The sequence below is a fragment of the Capsicum annuum genome, unplaced genomic scaffold (genome assembly GCF_002878395.1).
Source record: "Capsicum annuum cultivar UCD-10X-F1 unplaced genomic scaffold, UCD10Xv1.1 ctg5005, whole genome shotgun sequence".
Taxonomy (NCBI): Eukaryota; Viridiplantae; Streptophyta; class Magnoliopsida; order Solanales; family Solanaceae; genus Capsicum; species Capsicum annuum.
The window spans coordinates 42687-61908 of NW_025857889.1; the positions used below are offsets into that span (position 1 = coordinate 42687).

Below are 19222 nucleotides of genomic sequence, written 5' to 3' on the forward strand. Positions count from 1 at the left end.
ATACCTAGAATACAAAAGGTTACATAATACTAACGAGGATCCTAAAACACTAGATAATTTAATTACGATAATATCTAATCTAGAATATGAATTAATAAAACATCTTAAGTCAAGAAGATAAAAATAAAAATTATTCCAATCAATAATATTCACAAAATACATTATATAAAAATAAATACATATGTATTTATTATCTAGTAAACTTACCGCGCCTAATCCACACTAAAAATGTTAAAGTAAAATGATCGTTAGTTTTCCCACATAATATCAAATTTGATTGGCGACAAGTTTCACAAAATTCAAATCAAAAAGATCAATATTAAAGTCTCTATTAACAATTTAAAAATCTTGTCAATTTCTTCATCTCTTCTTTCTTCATCTCCTTCATGATTTTGGACACCTATAAAAAATAAATAAATAATTTTAATTAATTAGCAATTAAATGACAACATATTTAATTTCAATTTAGAACATAGCAAGGACAACTATAAAGAGAATAAAAAGGGTGGCCAATTGTGTATAATACCATAACAAGAAAGGAAACAAAAGTAAAAAGAAAATAAACAAAGCTCTTCACTCACAAAGACTTCAAAAGAGCATCTTAGATAATAAAGACTAACATATAACACCAAAAAATAACAGCACCCTTATGGGATATCAATGAAACAAAGCACCTCATAGCTTCACAGGTGACAAAATAGCACAATGGTTCATATTTTCTAACTTCTATAAGGTCAACATAAATATTATTGTAATTTCTATCATCAAAACTAGCAGTTAACTATTTTGACTCTCGTCATAGTAAACTCTTCCCAGGTAAGAGAAGCAGCTTGACCAACAATTAGGAAAACAACCTATAGTGTTATGTAACTATAGGAAAATGACCAGGTTCCCAACTTGTTCTCGTGGTTCATCTCATGCACTATACTTTTATCTTGCATTTGGTGTTATGCATACAACATGTTGAATTAGAACGTCTAAATATATGAATGCCAAGTGTATGGCAGAATAATTTACAGGGAAAACACCGAAGGATTTGGGCCATATCTAATAAAGCAAAACTGAACCATATAAATGATCATGTTAGTGGATGTCAAGTATGGTACCTCCACACTTTTTAGGTCAGCACATGTATGAAATACAACATGATAAACTATCAATTCCATATTTAAAAATCCACCAATCCAAAAAATATACTCAGTCGTTGGAAGATTATAAAGTTCTTCAGTCACACCAATCATGGTTCTTACAGGAACGTCACTAAGTGCTTCAACTGCTGACCAACCGTTGGATTGCTCAACTAGCTCAATAATCTACTCTAGGAAATAACAAAATCAAATAAGTTAAGATATTATAAAAATGGAAAACTTGTAAAAACACATGGACGCACTAGTTTCTCACCTTGGAAGCTATATCATCCCTAACAGGTTCCTTATTCTTGAGAGTCGTTATAAGCCCAGCATAGCAGAATTTATTCAGACCAAGACCAGTAGCAGTCATGTCCCAAATAATTGAATACTTGCAATGTTGAGTAGATTACCACACATACCTTTTCAAACTCTTTACCTTGATCTTCTTACTAAAGAAAGTCCTATTGTATTACCACCCCATTCTTCAAATACTACCAACAGGTTTGGCCTTGGTTTTATCCATGATCACAGGACATAATACTTGAAATTACCAGTTTGGAACATCAGATTGAGCTGTCGTGTGAAATGCTCACAGAAAGTTGATCTAGTACTAACTTCACTAAGTGTTGCACGAATTATGGATATCGCTTACCATCTTTGAGAAGGTTGTCCATAGTTAGTCTGACATTTCTTCTCGTTGAATCCTTCAGGTGAGTTAAATATTGCTTGAAAAAGGTATTAATCTATTAACTATGCTCTATCGCGCTACAATATGTTACGCAACATCTTAAGATCGATATAAAAACGTCTATATGTAGTAGTTGACATTATAAGCATCCTAAAAAATACCTTGTACCAAGGGAGGGGTTGTTTTTGAGCCATAAGTGAACCTTGAACCCATTCAATAGAAGAACTTCCACTTAAGGTGTGAAGACTTAGCGATTCGCCTTTTAGACCAACCTATGAATAAGCAAATTATTGATTATTCAACTATCGACACTCTGCACTTCTTTATAATGGTTATATGAACAAACCTTGTAGGACCATTTTTGTTTTGCGAAGTCTTTTGACCCCACATTGAGACTGCTCAATGTGACTGAACCTAGAACTCCTAAATTCCACGTATCATAATGTACGCCAATGTTCTGAAATGGATTTTAAAACCATTAAAGTTATATGATTCCTCACAATAAATGTTCAATTTCCACAGCTAGCATTGGGGAAACAAAAAGTAGAAAACTAACCGGGAGACCAACGGAAATGCTGAGAAGAGAAATATTTTTATACTAGCTCTTATCTTCACATTGCCACTATATGTAAGTTTTGGATTATCCAATGCCCCATATAAAGTTCCTACCCAAAATTAAATAATACATAGAAATTAGGAGATGCACAGACTAAGAAAATATAGTTTGTTAGGATAAATCGTATTGTTAAAGTCGCGAATAGAGTGGTTTTTTCACTACCTACTAGTTTTCCATTGACGAAAACATGCAAGACATGACCGGATGATATAACAGTGAGATAAGGGTCCTTTCCATTCTTTAGAAATCCTTCATTTGGTGCTATATTTACACTGGAGATAGTAACAAAAATATAATCTGAGGAAACCAAATATAGTCACTTGAAAAGAGCAAGAACATGTAAGGTACTCACTCTGTCATATACCACAGATAGTCTGATGAATCTCCGGTGACATTTTCTTTTCCCATAGTTTGTTAGCTGTAAGTTTATAGCTGTCATCAACAGTTGGTGTTTCTTTATTGTATGACTGCCAACATAATCCACCACCTATAGGCATCATCCTTATGCTCTATCCTTGAAATCTAACTTGTAGCATTACTTAGAGGAAATTAAAACCTTTGCACCAAATTCTTCTACGGTTATTAAAACATCGTTTGATTTGGAACTCTTTGGCTTGTAATACCCCGTACTTCTACCTAGCTTTAATTCATCTCTAGAACATCAAATATCTTGCTTCATAGATGAATACCTTTTTATTCCCTGTGGTATTTTCATCGATACCAAATTTTCCCAAATTCGACACTCGAGCGAAGAGTTAGAGACATTTTAGTAAAACAGTGTACCACCTGGTACATTAGAGCATCACGGAGCCACCCAAAATGATAATCATTAAAATTCAGTGAGCCTCCGCGATTATGGCACTTCGTTTTAAGGCTCGATTTCAGAGTAGTCAATTTCCAGTGCACCAATACAATTCCATCATATCGCGGTGCCTTTCCAGTTCGCAACCAAGGTGGCAACACGATTTTCACTGCGTCATGCCTCCAACTAGTTTTCTAATTGTCCAATTTCCAGTGAGCTAATGTAATTTCACTGCATCGTACCAGCATGAGAAGTTGGGATTTTTATATTCCGTTATTAATTTCAGGGACCATTTAGTAATTTTCCTAAAGCTCCTATTAGTCTATACACGGGATTTATACTCTTAATAGCCAAAATTGCTCATTTATTTACACTATTCCTCAAGAACAAAAGCATTCTCTCTCAAATATAGAAAACCCTAGCCCCCAAGTTTCAAAAGCAATCTCAAGAATCCCTCTAAGAGTCTTCAGGAAATTCAAGAATCTAGATTTTCAAGTATATTAGATGTTGATTCTTGGGTTCCTTCCACCCAAGAAGTTCAATAATCCCTTTCTAAATTCAAAGATTATATTTTATGAGTTTTCATGATTTATGTGAATTGATATTCATGTATATGTGATTGTTGGTTTTTAATTCATGTTTTAGATTACGGGTTTCAAAGTTTGAACCTAGTATGTGATAAATTGCATAATGTTCATGATAAACCCTTCAAGTTGCAAGTTTATTGATATAGCCATGATACTTAGATGTGGTAATTGTTGTATAACCAAAGCATGCTTCCCATATGTTTGATTAAATGCCCATCTGAATGAAGTAGTGCCATTATAGCATGTACACATGTGGTCCACATTTATGTACAAGTTAATGCATGCTAAGTGTTTGTTGAAAGGATTTAGTGAATGACATATGAGACATTTATATGCATAACTATCCATGTATAAGTTTATGACTTTCAAGTGTTTGAAGAGATGCTTCATTGATTTTGTTATAAATGATAGCCTCGTGGTATGTTATGTATGATTGTCCTATCTTGTATTAATTGTGCTATCGATTCATGAGGGTATTTATACCTAACAAACTAGCTGCTTTTCTAGAGCCAGTGTCAGTTTCATGATAATCTCAGCCATGCCATGATTAGTAGTACTCTCAGACAGTCCCAAAACTTAGAAAATCTCAGTAATTCTTGTATAAGTAGTTTTCTAGCTTCATTTCAGTAGTAAATTCAGAACTCAAAAGTATTCTGTCAGTCAACAGAACTCAGTGTACTTATCTTAGCTCAGTTAATTTGTACGATCAGTAATAGATTCATCTTAGTCTAGTACAGTTTGAGAATCAGTTCAGAGTTTTTTAGTTGGGAGTAGGATTCAGCACTGAGCAAACCTAGGGATGGGGGCTCACCTGCTAGATAGGACTGAGATCCCTAGAAGCAATCCCTAAGTTCCAAAACTATGTAGCCAATATAGGTTTGAGATGTCACCCATTAGATAGGATTGACATACTCTGGGATCACCCACTAGTACCGAACTGGTCTCAAGGGTCACCCGCTAGATTAGGACTGACCCCATAGTAGTTGTCCTTACCCGTAGCATGGTATTGACACCCTTTCAGCTAAGGTTACAGGTTGGACCCCACCAATTTAGATTTGGGGCATGTCAGTTAGATGACTACTTCTCACAGTCTCAATTTTAGTCTCAGTCTTTAGAATAGAACTCAGATCAGTATTACAAAAATTAGGACCGTCAGATACAGTCACTCAAATTAGTAAAGAACTTAGATAGTTCCCTAGATCTAGAAATCACCCGCTAGATAGGACTAATCTCAGAATTAGTCAATCATTTACACTATCAGCAGATTCAGAGATCACCCGCTAGATAGGACTAATCTCATCTTCAGTCAATTCGATACCAGTATTAGTAGACTCAGACATTAGAAATCTAGTTATTAGAATTCAGTATTCATGTTACTACTATTTCAGTTATAGTTTATGCAGTCATGCATTTATCATCATTCAGTAGTCTCATGTTATTAAGTCAGTATTGTTTATGCATATGAACCCTTGTATTCAACTTTACCTCATCTAGCGTACCAGTACATTCCCATGTACAGATGCATACTTATACTATAGGTTCAGAAGCACTGGATCCAGAGCACCCTTAGCAGTTTAGATTTAGCCAGCAGCAGTAGACTTAGTAGTGAGTCCTCATCATTCGAGGATGTCCCTTATTTCTTTATTGCATCAGATTCAGTATTTTGGTAGATGGAGTTAGTTGGGGGATTATCCCATCAACTCTTATTCAGACAGACTACAGTGTTTTTCAAACTAGTTGTTCAGACAGATATTTTAGTTTTGATACTGATAAACTTTATTCAGTTTTATTTAAATATTGAACCTTATGGCAAATTTTTGCTAGTTTTCTGCATTTATTATAGTATATTATTTAGTTCTCAATTACAGATATTATTCATAGGTTAGCTTGTGGTCCTTCAGGGTCATAGCACCGAATAATGTCTGAGTTTTAGAATCTAAGGCGTTACATGGATGTTGTAGCGAAATGATGTTATAGAAAATATATAGTATAATAACATAACATGAAATATCAGTTCTATAGAAGACATTTCCATTATAGCAAAACAATCGGATTTCTTGCCCTTGCAGTGTTATAAACAACAGTTTTGTAATCAGGAAGAATACTGATGGACCATGGAGGAAGATCATATGGCTAATTCTAAAAGTTAACTCGAATTGAATATTTAGAATCATAGTTGGACAAGAATGTAATACAAGCTCCAGATTTTGATCCATAGACATAAGCCTATGTTGGTCATAAAAATTATATACGGCATAAGAACAAAAGTCATGACGATTACAATGACATATTGAGTGGTAGAACTAGAAAAAAGTAAAATGCCAAGAATCACCATCTTCTCCATGTTAAACCATAAATAAAGTTTTATTATATCCACATGACTGAAGAAAATGGCATGTGGAACCAGGAACAAGCCAGAGTAGCATAGGACTTCATATGAGTAATAAATAGAAACAAATATTTATTGCGTGTTAAATTAAAATCAGATAAACAAACTAATTGAAACTGAGAAAGTCGTAGAAATCAAATAGCTTACACTATGTGATAATTGTTCTAAAGGATGGTATAGTCATGGAAATCAAGTGTTCGGTCAAACCAGAGGTAGAATTTTTCTTCTCTGCCTATGTGAACACTTTTATTTCCATAAAGATTTATCTGTAGAACCCAATCCCTTATCTTTTCATGCCCAAGTAATTCAAAGTATATTTTATTATGGTTGTGTTGGAACATATTTGAATTTGACAACTAAAAATGGGACCAAAAAGAAAAGTAATTAGTCTTGCATTAGTCCTAATATTCAGTGAAAAAGAAATCAATAATTCAATCACATTTCCAGTTATGTGGATATTAATTAGTAATGCATACAACATTTAATTTCTGATATTAAACTATACATAACTTGCAGAGTTTATTATCGAAATTGTACTAGTAATGGGGCCTGCGTGGTGTGAATTGAGAACTATGAAATCTCTTTTCCAAATCAATCGCACTAGAGGCAAAGATATTAAGATATTTGTTGTTTATTTTTTCCTATCCATCCAAGCTTACAGAGTTATTCGGTACATGTGCTGATGGAAAGTAACAAATATATCCCATAAAATTAATCAAAATATGTTAAAGTTGAACTAGACTGCACAATTATATAAAAGATGAAGTTATAGGGGCATGAATGAAACTTACATAAAAGGCAACAACAACTCCTAATGTAAAATGTGCAGGAAATTTTAGTGCTGCATGGAAGAAACCATAGTAATATTTGTCCTTAGAGATCTGTCCAAAACCTGTGGAGGTACCAACCAATATGGAAAAAAGTTATTAATATATATCATGATCAAAGTATGAACTTAACAGTAAACATTAGTATTTTTGTTGATATAATGTTATAGCATACATGAATATTTATCTAAGATAAGTTTAGTACTGGACACATAATTTAGTCATCGAAATACATGCAAACATTTTGAGCAACACAGTGCATTATGTCGCTTGTGTATTGTTATATAGAAGTAGCTGAAGCATTTCTTCATCCCTTGAACTACAATGATTATATTTTATATGTTATAATTAGTTGGTTCCACTCATAAGTTCTTTTTTCTCTAATTATGAAGAAGATACCAACAAAAAGTTTCAGAAAATAAAACTACATTACGAAATTTATAACTGACTTAATCATGAATTACCTGGAGAAGAGCGAATTTAGCATTTCACTGTTGGTTCTTTTGTGACCATTGAATAGCATCCATCAAGACATCCCACAAAATTCACACAACCTCTATATCTTGTAACTTGGCATCTTTGACATGTTGCTTCACAGTTTCTATGACTTTAGATATAGCAACTTCTTCTGCTAGCTGAGTTGTTAATGTAGATTTCATTTCCTTGAGCCTCACCTCAAATATATTCTTATCATTATATTCCACCAAAGGTGAAAGTCCTGCTTTGCTTAAATAAGAAAGTCCACATATAAATTAGACATAAGCTAAAGTAAGACAGCTTGAATAAAATGACCATTTTCCCCCTACCACACCTACTCTCCTGATCAACCAAAATAAGGGGACAACAACAACAACATACCCAGTATATTTCCATTAAGTGGGGTCTGGAGAGGGTAAGTATACGTAGTCCATACCAATATACCATTACCTCACCAAAACCACAACATTGTTGACATAAGTTTCAAGAACCATCAATCAAAAATGAAAGCCCTTTTGATACACCAATAGGTTTCCAAGACATTAAGAGTCCACCAGCAGGCACATCATACTTATAACATACAACACATGATAATTAGCTTAAGCCACAAATAGGTTTATACACTATTCGAAATCCTATCAAAGAAACTTGTTTGTACATGTCAAAATGATCAAAAGTAAAGTTCTTGTACCCCATCCCTATCATAATTGTCACCACTGTGAGGATCAAAAAGAACATCACCCTTGATGAGCTCAAAGAAAATGCAAGCAAGGGACCAATGATCTACTGAAGTAGAATATTTAGCACCCACGGGAACCTCCAGAAAACTATATTGTCTTGTCTGGATATTACTTGTAAACTATTTATACATCCAACATGCATTATCTGCTTAGCTTTTTTTTGAATTTTCTTTTTCTGGTTCTTCGTCAAGTCACCGTTTAAGAATTTGAAAGCCTGACAAGTTAACAAAATTAAAGAATCTTTCCTCAAGGACATACTCTAGAACTCATAGAACTACATATAATTAATTCATGGATGCAGAGTATGGAGAAATGAGAATGAAGTTGCACACTTTAAAAATTAAATTCAAAAAAATGAGAGGCTTTCTTGAAAGTCCTTAAAGATCTTCTGTTCAAGTGAAGAGTAATGCCATATATGCAAGATTACAATAACAACTACAAAAATTTAGCAGGGGATTAGCTATGTGAATCATCTACGTCTATTCCCTTTCATTTGAACCTATTTTATTCCAGTATTTAGCATTTTCTGTAATAAAACTTCTAGGATGTACGCAGACCTTATCCCTACCTTTATGCTAGTAGAGAGTTTGTTTCTGGTAGACCCTCGACTAGACAGAAATACTAAAAATACTGGAAAGTGAATAAAAAAGCATAACAATCCTAGAAATAGGGAATGCAAGATCCTAGAACATCAAAACCAAACAATTCTATAGCCAAATCTCATGCATATTACTACATACTAAGTACTACATATTTGTACAAAACATTATTTTAAATGTTTTTTCTAGGTGAAGAACCTATAGCGTACTAGAGCTAATTTTTGATAAACGGAGTGAATGTCAGAGCAGGAGGCATCTTTATGAATTCCAAGCACTGAATAGTAACAAGATCTAGAGGATCCTCCTTCTCGATCCATACCCATTCTTGTTTGTTTCTAACCAAGAGCCAAAAATACCCAAAAAATAATGTGAAAATAGAAACTTTATCTAAAATTGATAGGTACAGAGACACCAAGTTATCATTAGTGATTGAATAAAACCATAGATAAATGCCAGTTATAAATTATAGAAAAATTGGAGCAAATTTTAGAATTTAAAAGAAGAGAAAAGAAATGTGTAACATGGAGAAGATAATTTTGTAATATTAGTATTAAAAAGGGAAAGATGAAAATATCTGGCATGATAAAAAGAATATGACACCAACATACCTCCAACCCCAAACCCATCCAACTTGGGATTCAAATACATATTTCTACTTAAAGTGAAGGTCGGACAGCATTGAAATCAAGGTATGGTGGTCGGATTAGTGGTACAATCAGAGAAGAATGGTGGTCGAAGCAACAGTATGATGGTCGGCGTATGGTGGTCGGAGCAATGATATTATGATTGACGTATGGTGGTCGGAGTAATGGCGGATTGGACTTAGTGAAATTTTTTTGGCGAATTGGAGTATGCTAGATGAAAAGTGATGAAAGGATTTTTCTGGCGGATTGGAGAATAAAAGGTTTTTGTTGGCGGACTTAGCAAAATTTTTTAGTTGGAATAGATATACCATTACAATAGCTTTTTTATTTTAATAAAGCGTTGCCATAGATGATTCTATGGCAACGGTTCGTACAACCATTGCTATAATACACTCTATTTCAATGATTCTTCAATAATGGCAATGGTTATATTATAAAATAGTCCTACTAGAATAATTTTATTTTGCAACGGTTGTAACCGTTGTAATAGAGGGTCTATTGAAATGCTTTTGGAACCATTGTAAAAAAGTTCATTGCAATAAGGGTAATTTATAGTAGTGAAACAAATCTCGATCACTCGATTAGAGTCCATTCTTTGACATAGAAAATTCTAGTACCCAGTACTTGATAGGACCTCTGTAGCGCTCATCAAGCTTCTTTAAAGGCCAGCTCTTTAGTTCCCATGAGCTTCTTAAGTGGCCTTGTCCTATTGGCTAAGGCCCGCTTTAGCAACAAAGGGCCTACTTAAGCGAACCCTGCCATAAGGGTCACTTTAGCGGTACCCATGCAAAGGTTTAGACCACTTTAGCGACTGTGATATTGCTTTAGCAGTAGGATTTTTAGTAGTAGGCCCTTTAACACAAGGTTTTCCACTTTTGTGGCACTTGGGAACTTTTAATCACCTTTCCTGACACAATTTTCCACCATTTCTTTGGCTATTTTCACACTAATTTGAGATATCAAAGGGAGGAAAGTTGGGGAATTATCCGTTGAAGCTATGGTAAGCTAGTCTAAAACTCCTTGGTCATTTCTAATTAAATTTCCCTTGAATTTATACCCTATTTCATGGTAAATTCATAGAAATTAGGTCTGACATTCCAAAACGTTATGGGCTAATTTGTGCCCCAATTCATGAACCATTTGTTCTCAATTTTTAAGTACGCATTCCATTTTCTTTGAGGGACCTCATGATGGATATAATTTAATTTTTTTTTATAGACCCCATGGGCCCCTTCTTGACCTAAATTTGAACTCTACCCTATAAATAGCAATATGGGTATCATTTTACTTCTAACAATGTGTAGATTACTATTTTGATAGTGTGGTAGTATTTTGAGATTGTGAAGAAAAATTGGATAATTTATGAAAGACTCAAAGATTTATAGTTTGAACTAATGGATGTAAACAAATAACACGCCCCGAGATAGCATATTTTGTAATCTTCTTCACGAGATAGTGTATTATAAATGTTACATGTTAGATAGGAATGTTAGGATATGATTATCGATAAAACACCATGACTTAGCCTAAATTATGAGTTCGAGGACTAAAAGAGTGAATCAACCCTTAAGATAAAATATATGTTATGCCTTTAGGATCCTGCTACCTAGGCTGCTAGCTTATTAGTCATAGTTGATGCTAATAAACCTCTATTCTAAGTTTTAATACCTAAGTCGGTGGATTATTCTTGTTTCCCAGATTATGGTTATGTTGGATATATACTATTGGGATCGAGACTGTGATTACGATATTAGTTGGGATCTGGCTGAGTGATTCATACTTAAAAAGGATATTCTTTAATCTATTTAAATTTAGATGTGGAAGCTTATATTTTTTTGATACTAGTTATGGCATTGCATCGATTCAGCATTTTTATGCTCACTATGTGGTACAGTTCCAATTTTAAACATGTTTTTACTACTGTTTTCTTAAAAGGGGATTTATTCCCCCTCTTCACTTTTAAAATAAATTATTTCATAAGAGGAATCGTACCACTTTAGTGTATGATTTATGAGCTTTTGGAACTAAAAATGATGTTTTGAAAATCTGACCGAGATAGATTTTAGTTCGTGGTTTTATCATAACTATTTAAATAAGTCGAGGGATATTGCAATGTTTTCTACACTTCTATGATGTTTTAGTCTTGTAGTTTACTCTAGGTAATATATTTATGAATATACACTCTTTTAGCCATAATTTGAGTCCGTGTATTTATATATATGCATCTCTCTGGTGCTGGAGGGAGTAGATTAATGATAATGATTATTACTGGAAGTCCTAGATCGGGACCAGTTTGGTGTATATAGGTAATAAAAAAACCCTAAGGGATCCCTCATCCATGATCTATTGTTCTAGAAATGAGAAATCGTCATAGGTCCTACCTTTGCGTGGTCATCGAGTTGGAGAAGGTGTACACACTAGATTACATTATAGCACTTAGATCGGTTATAATATTATGGATTTACTTTGCATTCCTTTTATGGAACTTAGATCGGTTATAATATTATGGATTTACTTTGCATTCCTTCTACATATGCATTACATATCACCCGTATATTATTTGATTCCTATATTTATCAGTCTTATAGGGGGTTGCATTGGTATGTGTTATGAGTATTATTTTCTTTAGGTTATACGCTGATTAAGCCCTCCAAGTAATGAGGCCCAATTTATGTATTGTTTATCTATGCTAGGCCTATTGCTGTATTATTGTTATTATGGTTAGTTTGTGAAATATTGATATTGGACTGGTACTAAGATTCGAAGTATAATTCTGATTGCTTTCTCTTACGGTTATTTTACTACGCATGATTATCTCATGGTTAGACATTATTGTTTTAGGCCCTGATTATGTTATCAGTAGCTTCTACTATGATTAAGAGGCCTTAAGATGCTAGTATATATATACATACGTATATATAACTATAATATTACCGGATATCCCTCTCTTTCTTTAGTTACTCATGTTGTATATCCTTTCATTAGCCTTGTATACTACTACATATTTTTCTTCCACCCTTGTTTGCATATTAGCCAGTGATATACGATGTAGTTCTTTGTCTCCTAAGTATGGCTAGGATCGAATAGTTCATCCTTATGGCCTCCTTAGTTTTATTATGTTAGTTTTTTGTATACTTGGGTATATTTTACATTCTTGCTTGTATGTTATTTATATTTATATTATCTTTGGAGCTCAGTCAATAGTTTCCTACTGAGTACCTTATTTTGGTACTGATACTACACCTCTATAGCCTGCAGATCATAGTATGGATTCTCGCAATTGTTATGTGTCTCGTGCAAAGCAGATATGGATCAGAGATTTAGGGTGAGCTCCTAGCATTTAGAGTATTACTATTTTTCCCCTTATAGATCAGACCAATCTCTTTGTTTTATTTAGAGAGAGGTTGTATCAGTGTATTTATTTAGTATATTATTTTGTAGTCTTATTATATTATAAGCTCTTATACTTATTCTATTAGGTTTTGGGGTTTTCTTATATATATTAGTCTTTTATAATAATTATTCTGCATTTTCCCTTTACTACCTATTCGTAGTTTATTACTAGTAGTTTTACACTAGGAGTTGTCTTACCTACAAGTGGGTTATAGTAGGCATCATTCTGTCCTTAGAAATAGGTCGTGACAAATTGCATGATAAGGTTTGGAAGAAGTGCGAGCTTAACTCAAATTTATTAGCCCTTTTGAGATCCTTTGACAAATTTAGGAGAGGATCGATGAGTTAGCTTTACCTTTGATTCTTTCACTGGTGCATCCAATTTTCCATTTCTCGATGTTAAAGAAATATTATTCTAATGGTTCTTATATGATTCAATAGGATTTAGTTTATTTTGATCAGAATCTGTTATTTAAGGAGGAGCACATAGCTTATTTCAACGGCCAAACTAGGAAGTTGAGGAGTAAGCATATTGATTTAGTGTAGATTCAATGGAAGAACCCTTTGATTTAGGATGCAACATAGGAGATAGAGCCAGATATGCAAAGTAATTATCCCTAACTTTTTGAAAATTCTAGTACCTTTTTTATTTTACTTTCAAAGATAAATATATGTTTTAAAAGTGGATGATTTGACACCCTCCAGATTGATTTTCATATTTTTATGCATTTGTATTACTTTATCCTTTATCCTAGTTTTACTATGGTATTTATATTCTGCAGGAGTAAGTGGCATGATTTTTGAGGTATATAGTTGTAGATTATGTGATTTTGTCATTTTTAATGGTTTGGAAGTTGATAAGGTTTACTTTGGTCCATTTATTTGTTTTATTACCTTATAAATTCATTTTCTGTTAGTAGTGTTATTGGTTCAGGTCCCAAGTCATTAGAATGTGTTTTGACTCATTAGTTGGAAAGTTGGTATGACATGGCGTTGAGTTGACTTTGTTCAATATTTGCTAATAATGACCTTGATTGGAGAATCTAATGATTCTACTTAGTCCAGAATGTTGATTTTAGTCTAGAAGCATAGCCTGACTATGTTCATGGGATTTCAAATGCATTTTAAGGTCTATTGGGAGTTTTGGACTAGTGCTTTAGTTGTTGGCTATTGTCATCCTATGCAGTGAATAATAGAAGTCGAGTTGGTCTTTGATTCTGCGTAGGTTTTAACATATTGGTAAAGGTCAATCGAGTATGAGTTGGGAGAATTACTTATCATTTTTATGATGGATCTTGGGTTGTGTCAGTCATGGACATAACAAACCCACCTATTCGTAAAGAAGAAATACTTGAGCAAATTTTAAAACGTCAGTTGTAGAACCCCAAACACCATAACTCAATTTTGAAGTTTTAAAATTCATTTTCGAGAGAGTCAAAAAGGAACTTTTGAGATTTCTGTGCCATGTATGTTTTTATACCATTTTTACATATTCCCCAATAATTATTTCATGATTTCACCTTCAAATCTTTGTTTTGCAATTTGAAATTTTGGAGTTTTCCCCATAAAGTTAAAGAATAATATTTGATGATTTTAGTGTCAATTTAACTCTATTTTTTATGAGACTTCATTATTAAACTATTTAAATATGGTAATTTTATTTCCTAATAAATTTGATTTCCCCTTTGTAGGCTTGGGATTGACTTTTTGGATCTAAAATTGAACCATAGCAATATAGGTATCATTGGATTCGTGTTTATGAGTAGAACTTAGTGCATTTTTATTCAAGGTGATTTGGTGTATTTTTGAAAAAATGGCTATCTTGTGGTGGTTCATGTCACATTGTTCGGCTTTGAGGCAAATATGGCTTAACTTCTTTCAGACTTTTATCGGGTGAGGACTTATCACGCAAATCATACATGGGCTTGGCGTATTAGTAATTTCTAATGAAACAAAGATGATTTATTATGGATTATGTTCAATACAACCACAAATAATTTTGTTTTTTATCGTTATGTCTAGGTGAGGGGTTGTTTGGGGGAATTGGGAATATTGAATTTGTGTATTATATTACAGAGTTTTTTCACACATTATTTGTATGTGCCAGGATTATATTTATTGTAATCATGTATACTCATTCTTACTCACTTTATAAAGAAATGAATTTGAATATATAATTAGAATGAGAAGTTTTAAAGGATTTACTCCTTGTATTAATGAAACAACCTAAGGATAGGACCCTTGCAAAATTTCCTTGGTTTTGGACTTTGTGATTTGGTATGACTCAATTGTACCATTTGTACCCTTGAATATGACTTGTGAGGTATCCTAATGGTTCAATCATACCCGAGGAAGCATGGTTATCTTTGCTACTTCCCAAGATACAACTCACTAGGGTACAAGTCATATCAGAGCATATAAATGGTGTAGGGCAAGTCGTATGGTGTATTGTTGTCTTGGTCTTGCTGAGTTTGCCCTAGGTACGACTGGTGGATATGATTTGGGTGTCACTTGTACCCTTAAGTATGAGTTAGGGAGGTGAAGTCATATAAAAACCTATAGGTAAGGTCATGGGAAGGCTTAGGTACGTATTGGGGTACCACTCATACCCTAGGGTATGGGTGGTATGACGAAGTCGTACCCCTGGACATGACTTGTTTGAAATTTCTAAGACAAGGTTTGTTTAGACCTTTCCTACACCTAAACCCTTATGTCCTCATGTAATATAACCTTTGGTATCATTCTATAACACTTGTTAAAGGATTCAAACACCTCAAATACTCTCCTAAACTCACTTTTGAAAGATTGGAGGCTAGGGTTTCTTAGGTATTCTTCAAAGGGCTCAAAGGTCAAGATTCTGTCTGTGAATCTTCATGTATAAGGCATGTAATAAAAAAAAAGCATGTGTATTGTGTTTTAAACATTTATTTATAAATCATGAATGATAGTTTTCAAAATATATGTTGAGGGTCTTGATGCATATGGTTGGTATTGGTTTAAACTATGTTTTTACATATTTTTTTGTAATAGTTTGCATATGTAGTTATTGTTTGGTTATGATTTAACTAATGGGTCTTGAGTAACCCAAATTATGGTGGTTTATGCCTTGTTTTAGTCTTGGTAAGGGTATGCCTTCAACATGTTTGATAAAAGGCCTCAAAGGATGTTTTCACTCAAATATTGAACTTTCATTGAAACTCTTGCATAGTTTATTTTGGTAATGGAACTCTAAATGGTTCTGGATGGGTTTGCATGGCTTAAGCGATAAAATGCTTCAAATGCTTGGCGTGGTCTAAAATTGTTTAGAATGGTTTAAAGGGTAAAGGTTTTGGTGGTCATAGTAGGTCTATTTTGAAAACCTTGCGGGATACATGGAAATCCCTCAAGTGAATGCATTAATAGAATTGGTTAAAATGGTTTGGAAAAGGTAAAAGGTGTTATGGTTATGCTTGTGGGAAACATGGAAGTCCCCTAAGTGGTTTAATATGGTAATTGGGAAGGGCACATGAAAGTCCCCTTAAACCAATAAATGGATGGCTATGGATGATACTTGCAAGTAAGGGTTGGTATAATGATACCAATAACAATGTCCTTGGTTAATAAATGTATAATGGTTTGGTTTTTTAGAAATTGGTTTTAAGTGGGCAATAATAGTGGGATGTGTAGAAGAGCCATGAAAGGTAGAGGTCCCGGGGGGGATAAAAACTGGAAACTCATATATATAAGGTTGGTCTTGGTAACCATGTGCATGATGTCACACTATATTTGAGGGATGTACTATTCATCCTAAGGGTTTCTTCATTGGTCATGCGATTACATGTACTAGGCCCTTTCAATAGGGGGAGTTGAACCCATATGGCCCATGGGTGGTTTAGGACGACAAAGCTACACCACCCAGGTAAAGAATTTAAGGGCATGCTAAACTTGGTCACCTTTCCTAGCATGGTTATATATATATATATATATATATATATATATATATATATATATGTATGTATGTATGTATGTATGTATGGTTGTGTGCATATGTATGGTTTTTACTTAGTTTTATAAATTGCATTATCTTATCCTTATCCTGGGTTCATGTTAGTGTTCACCACTAACCCATCTACTAGCTGTTGTATACCCACTCTATGCAGGGATCGACCATTCTACTTCTCCTGCTTAGTGATTAATTTGGGGATAGTTGATATTGGATGAAGTGGTGAGCTTCCATAGTTTAAAAGGCATTTATTTCATGTTATGGGTTACTTTACATATCTTTTATCTTTCATAGACTTTGTTTTTTTTGTCTATTATCAGGGGCATGTCCCGACTAGGTACTCTTTAGTTGGTCTAGAGGCTTTGTATGGACAATTGTGGACTTGGGTATGGTATGAATGGTTTATGTTATATATATATATATATATATATATATATATATCCGTTGGATTATTACAATTGGTTTTAGTTATTATTTTCTGTATTGGTTTGGTTGGTTATTGGGTGGTTGCTCTTGATTAGGTTAGTCTCAGTTATAGTCTTATCCCAGAGTCACCACGTGGTTGGATACACTATTTTTTTATATGTTTGGACTTCATCTGACTCAAGGTATGTATTTGGTGGATGGGCTAGGTAACCGGGTAGTCGTCTGTCCTAGTTGGGTTCGGGAATTCCCATTACAACAAGGCCCTATTTTGGGTCATGTCAATTTGGTATCAGAGCTTAGGTTTTGGTGTCATGGGGTGTCAACAAAGCTGTGTCGAGTAGAGTCTTGTTTATGGGTGTGTCATACACCACACTTATAATCAGGAGGCTACAAGCCATTTGGGATGTTTCACTTTCTTAGTTATTCTACTTTTGGGCTATGAAGTCTAAGCTCTTGAACTCTTCTATAAATCTTCCTCGGTTCACTCTTCGTATCATGCCATCTCAATAATCTAAAGTTGTGGAAACTTACCTATTCTACTAAAAAATAACATGGATGGATCTAGTCTAACTTTTGGGGCACATACATGGTCAGTGGTTGGAGCTTCTAGTTTGCCCTGTAGAATATCACTAGTCTCTAGGAACCCTATTTTGGAAGGTGGTAACTCTGTCATGTAAGTCTAGTTCTATTGGTACAGGGAGAAATGAGGTAAGGTTGGGAATAGGAAAGGTAAGGGATAACGATTTTCAAATCTAAAGAAGAGGCTAATGGTTTGGTGGTAAATGGTCTAAGAGGAAGAGTTGGGTGGTCCTAACACTATTTTATGGCTTGTACTCCCCACCTGAATCTATTGGGTGGCAGGTGTTTTAAGATTGATATTTTTTTTAGGTCACAAGGTGCCCAGTCTTAGGCCAATAAGGCCTAATCTGCATCATCCCATTTTTCTTTATAAATTTTATGGTTGGTTTCATCGTGGCTGTCATTAGGGAGGAAGGAATCAATATTTTAGTTGTGGTTAGTTGGGTTTTGTGTGACGAGGATGTCCCATTAGGGTTGCCACTTAGGCAAATAGAGTATTAGCTACTACCTCTAGCTCCGAAATTGGTCGGGATTATCTTGATGTTCTTATTGTTCATTGAGAGTCTGAGGCATATTTTGATGCCGATGCTAATATATTAAGAACTCCTTTCTTTATGGTGTGTATAGTTTACTTGGTTTGGGGTCCTCTATCTTTTGTAGCCTCATTTATGGTTGTGTATAATGGATGTGGTCCCAAGGTTATTTTAGTCTCTTATCTTCTTTTATTTCTACCTTGGTAGATGAATCTTCGGTTGCTAACAGAGTCTATGGGGGTGTTTGGTATCTGTTGGTAGTAAAGCGGTCTTCGTAGATTTGTGTAACTCGAATATAGTGGATTTCAATGTCATTCGGGGGAATGGATTGGGTTTACTCGTGCTAGGCATTATTAGGCCATCGAATCTGCAAAAAGATTGTCTTTGTGCTCCATAATGAGTCAATTATGGAATGGAAAGATGGTTTTGTTCCTTAGATATTACGAGAAACAGTTGTATCATATCTTAGAACTCGAAGGTTGGTTTCAAAAAGGGCATCTTTATTATTTGGCTTGGGTTAAAAATTCTAACTCGGAAGGTCTTTCTTTGCATTCGGTTTTGGTGGTGCATAAATTTTCTAGGTTCATTTCTGATGACCCTCATGGTGTCTTTCTAATGGGAAGGTTGGTTTGGGGTTGGTCTTGTGTTGGACATTTGTCCAAATTTCTATTCCTTATTTATAGAATGGTTTCGATAGAGTTAAAGGGTCTTAAGAAAAAATAAAGGGATCTCTTAGATGAATATCTCATCGATCTTAATGTTCCTCTGTGGAGTGTTTTGTTCTTTCATACATAAGGGTAATGGTTTTCC

General features: G+C 34.2%; 1 pseudogene; it reads right to left on the minus strand.

The window, feature by feature from the left end:
* Nucleotides 1-1562: 1562 nt before the first annotated feature.
* Nucleotides 1563-6167, minus strand: LOC124892721 (annotated as a pseudogene).
* Between the last annotated feature and the right edge of the window lie 13055 nt (nt 6168-19222).